Below are 4,825 nucleotides of genomic sequence, written 5' to 3'. Positions count from 1 at the left end.
TACTGGCTACTTCTATCTACATGTGACTTGCTACACTTGAATCCCAGATTGATTCGTGTTGGTCTTCTCTAATCACAACGTGTGAGGAGTATCTGATAAGCATGGTTCTCATTGGAAGAAGTCCTCCAGGAGGGCGATCAGCATTTGCTCTGAGGCAAGGCATGCCTGTCTCATCCGAGGAACTGAGAGTCCCCAGGAGAGTCGCCTCCAGAAAGAGGTGAGGGGAGAGAGAGTGGTACGGGCAGGAACCAACTCAGGCTTAGGTTTCCCTCAGGGGCAAGGAGATCCTCTTCCTAGAGTTTTAAGGTTGGTTTTGACATAATCATATTTCATGTTTTAGAGATCTTCTTATGGGTGTATTGTGGAGGACTTGTTGATAAGGATCAGATCTAAGAAATGCCATGCAGGAACTTGGTTCCGATCCTGGCAAGAAGATGTGGATGTGGGGCTGAGAGAAAATGATGGATTCCAACAAAATTTGGTAGACTGAACTGATAAAGTCCCCTAGTTATTTGGCTGTGCCCTATGGAGGAAACAAGCTTAGGATCATGTTCAGGGTTTCTTTTTAAAGTGAATTTGTATGATTGTCAATTTAGTAACATAGAGTACAAGGATGGAGGAGCAGGTTATGGATAAAGACAGCTCAGTTTGTCTTGTGTTGTTGGGTTGCTGGCTTTTAAAAACATGGTTTGGAAAGCACAAATACATAAATATAGGTGCTGTCTGCAGGAGAACAAGATAATGAGCTCAGATTAAGGAAAAAATGAGCAGGAAACAGTTCAGGCCTGAATTTTAGTCATATACTCATCAATAGGATTCCACAAGGAGGGAGACAGAGTGGAAGGAAGTGACTGGAGGAACTATGAGAAGCTATAGAATCCATTCCCATGGAATATCTGCCATTCCCATCCAGAGAAGAAAGGCCATTCACCGGGTGTGTGGGGTGTGTGCTGACGTGTAAGGGCTGCTGGTACATGAAGTGTCTCTCTCTGTTGCTCTCCAAGCAACCTGCCCTATCCATGAAGTCTTAGCAGCCAGTTCTTTCCTTGTTAGGAAAATCCCTTGATAGACTAAGGCATATTCATATAAAAGTGAAAATGACTAAGTATAAACTATCCCCAGAACCAGGTGGCCTTTCTCCAAACGTGGCCACAGAAGCATTGGAGATCTCTCACCCTCTCACAGCCTTACCACTCCCTCTGTAACCCTTTCCCCATCTCTGTCCCTGCACAATATGTGTGAGCTGTCAAAATACATATGGAAAGTTCAAGATTACTCTAGCTTGTTGGCTATTTTCATACCCACACAGAGGGCTGGGGAGCGTCATGCGACCCTCTCCTTACCACCTGTTATATACCAGGCTGGGTTAATGACATTGACCTTGGAGGGGCTACACTACATAAGTATGGCAGGAGCTCCATGTAGGTGTGGATGGGAAAGTTACCAGTGCTGGTAAAGACTTTCTACTGTGGCTTTTTTTGTGTGGGGAGCATCTGAAGGGACTCTAGCCAGCCTGAGCATGGTAAACATGGCTCTGGCAGCTCTTGCCTTTCTCCTCTATTCCATCTGCTTTGCTAAAAACTCTTAGATTACAGTCCTAAAGCTAGCCACCAAGGTCTAGTCCCTTATTTGGCCACTTCCTCCCACTGAGGCTGATTACCAAGGCCCAACTATCAAAGTATGAAGTCCATCAATCAAAATCCCCCTTTTGGATGATCCAATTAACATGGCCAATCCTAACATCCTAACAGGAGGGTTCCAATTTTTACCTTTATAAACTGCCATTTGCCTATGAGCTGTGTCTGTTTCATCTCAGTCCAGAGGCAGTCCTTTGTTCCTCTAGGACAAATAACCCTTCCGTCTCTCCCTTGTTGCCTTCCTCTTCTCCCCTGTCTTCTAACCCCTGTCTTTATCTCTTATTCCCTGCCCTTTGTCCCTCCGAGGCAAATAAATCTCCCTTGTGCTGAGAACTTAGTCTTGGGGAGTCTTGTGTTGAATACCCATACCTTCTGTAAAGAGGCCTGATGAGCTCATTGGTTCCCTGGAAATAACATTGGTAGAAATGTGGCTCACCTTATCTTTCAAACCTTAGGAAGAGGGTTAGATGTTCTATATGTCTCTCCCTGGGAAGAAGTGTTAGCAGCAATGACACTTATAGAATTATTAACCAACTTTTTATGACATACCTAACCTTTGAATGTAATTAACCCTATTGCATTGTCTAAATAGGGGGTGTTCTGTATTAGTTTTGAATTTACAGTAAAAGTCAGAGAACTAAGTTAAAATGTCTCTCACTGTTCTCTAGCTTGCTTCAGTGTAAACTACTGTCTATATACCAAGCATTTTTGAGTTGCAACCAGAAATTCTACCTGGAAATGGCAGTAAAGGTAACTTCAACCATACTGAAGAAATGTGTTACTGAATGCTGCCTGGTGGACAGGAAAACTATTGCTTGAATATGGTTTGACTGTTATCTCATAGTAAATTTGTCTATGCTGAGAATAACTTTTGTCTGTTTGTGTGCATGTATTTGTGTGTAGGGGCTTGTATGGGTGTGAGCCTGCAAGTACAAGTGCTTGAGACTAACACCAGGAATCTTCCTAAATCACTCTCTAGCTTATTCATAAAGGCTGGGTCCCTCAACTGAACCCAGAGCTAGCCCATAGCAGCTAGCTTTTTCAAGGAATCCTGTCTCTACCTTCCTAGTGGCAGAATTACAGGCAGGCTGCCACACCCATTCAGCATCTATGTGGGTTTTGGGGAATCTAGATCCCAGGAACCTTATTCAGTGAGCCATTTCCCAGCCCTGTACCTTATTTTATGAGATAAGGTCTCTCACTGAACTTGGAGTTGATGATTCGGCTGGACTGGCCAGTGAATTCCAAGGTCCAGAGGAGCAGGCTGCCTTACTGGAGCTTTATGTGGTGGCCGGGACTCTGGACTTGGGAACTCACTAATACTTACAGAAGGCACTTCACTATCTTCTCAGCCCACGGTGACAGTTTTACGAAGGTATAATTCACATGTAATAAGTAGATCCACTTGAAGATTTAAAATATATGTCAATATTTTTGTTTCCTCACAGGCTTATGTAACCAACAACACTAATTCCAGAAACATCCTCGCTAATGAGAAATCCAGCATTTGCTACTAAACACGTTTACTGTAAACCTTCTTAGCCTGTGACAACCACTAATCTACTGTCTGTCTATTAATGTCCTTCAGACACAGTTTGTTCATAGTTTAGCTGGAAAAGCTACTCATCACTTGCAAACACAAGGCAACTTAAAAATGTGAAACTACACAAAATATAGAGACCATTCGGCAAATTCTGACATATTCCTGCAATATAAAGTACTTTTGTCTTTAGAATGGACACGGTGTATGCTCTCCTCAGCCTTGGGCTATCAGCATCAGTGGGACAAGATCCACGTGTATAATACAGTTTCACCTGCATCTACAAACACATACAGCAAAGTATGAGGAGATGCATTCATGCTGTGCTTGTGGAGTGTCCCCACAATCCCGTTAAAGGCTTGGTCACCAGCCTGTGACACTATCAGCAGGTGGCAGAATAGTGGAAAGCAGTTGGGCCACTGGGGACACGAGGCCTGGCCCTTTCCTCAGTCCTTACCACTTGCTGTCATAAGGCAACGTGTCACCCGATATCCCAAGTACAGGGACAAGCGACAGTACACTGAAGCTCTGAATTATACACAAATATACCTTCCCAAATGGTAAGCTGATTATCTCGGGGCTTTGCCTACAGGAGCAGAAAGCTGACTATCTGATCCAGTTTTCTGCTTCTGTGGCAAATAATTGGGAGAAACAATTTCAGCCCGGGGAGGGGGGGTGGCTTATTTTGTGTGTCGTTTCAGCCTGTGGAGAGCTGGTTAGGTGGATTTAGGTCTGAGTCAAGACAGTATGATGGTAACAAGAATGTACAGGACATTGGCTCCGCTCATGATGCTCAGAAGACAGAAAGAGGGAACAAAGGATGAATCTAGGGACAGGATATGACTCTCAAATGCACACCTCCTAGGGCATACTTCCTCCAATGAGGCCTACTTCTGAACTCTACTTCCCAATAATGCCATTGGATGATGAATCTAGCAGTGGACTAATTCACTGAAGATAGAACTCTTGTAATCCATCAGTTTCTCAAAACCCCACATATAAACACTGCTGCATTAGAGACTGTGATGTGCCCTTCTCCTGGAGAGACAATTTTTCCCCTAGATAGAGAGAGCTTCAACCTAGACCAAAGAGACCATTGCACCCAACTTGAGGAGAGTGAACTGATGATTTTAACTGGGGTTTCTTTCAGGTGCAATGAGTGTGAAATTATTTATATGGGTAATATTCAGTAGGCTGTACCACTGAAGGCAATGTACAGGTTTATGTACAGGTCTCTCAGGGCATTTCACATGCAGACCAGAACACAGAAAAGCCCAGGGAGCTACTCCAGGCATATAACCTGTATTCCACTGAGAGGACATTTTTTTCAGGCTTTACAATTATCTATGATGAACAAGAATTTTCTTTTATAACCAGGCGTTTTACTAGAGAGGTGGAAAATCGTCTCCGCAGGGGCGTAAAAATTGTAAAATTAAAATAGTAGATTATCTTTAAACATCTGTGATGGTTTGGGAAGACTGAGATGGTGTTTCATGACACTGTATTATATCTCTTAAAATAAAGTCAGGAAATTAAAGTCATCTTTCCTCCGTAGCCATTTATCTTGGACTGCATTTCTTCAAGTGTTTAAGTTGCTTCTTGGAGGGCAGCTTGGAAAACTGAGGTACATTTCCTTGTTCAGAAACAA

This window comes from Mus pahari, chromosome 5, assembly GCF_900095145.1.
Source record: "Mus pahari chromosome 5, PAHARI_EIJ_v1.1, whole genome shotgun sequence".
Lineage (NCBI taxonomy): Eukaryota > Metazoa > Chordata > Mammalia > Rodentia > Muridae > Mus > Mus pahari.
This window is presented reverse-complemented; position numbering follows the sequence as displayed.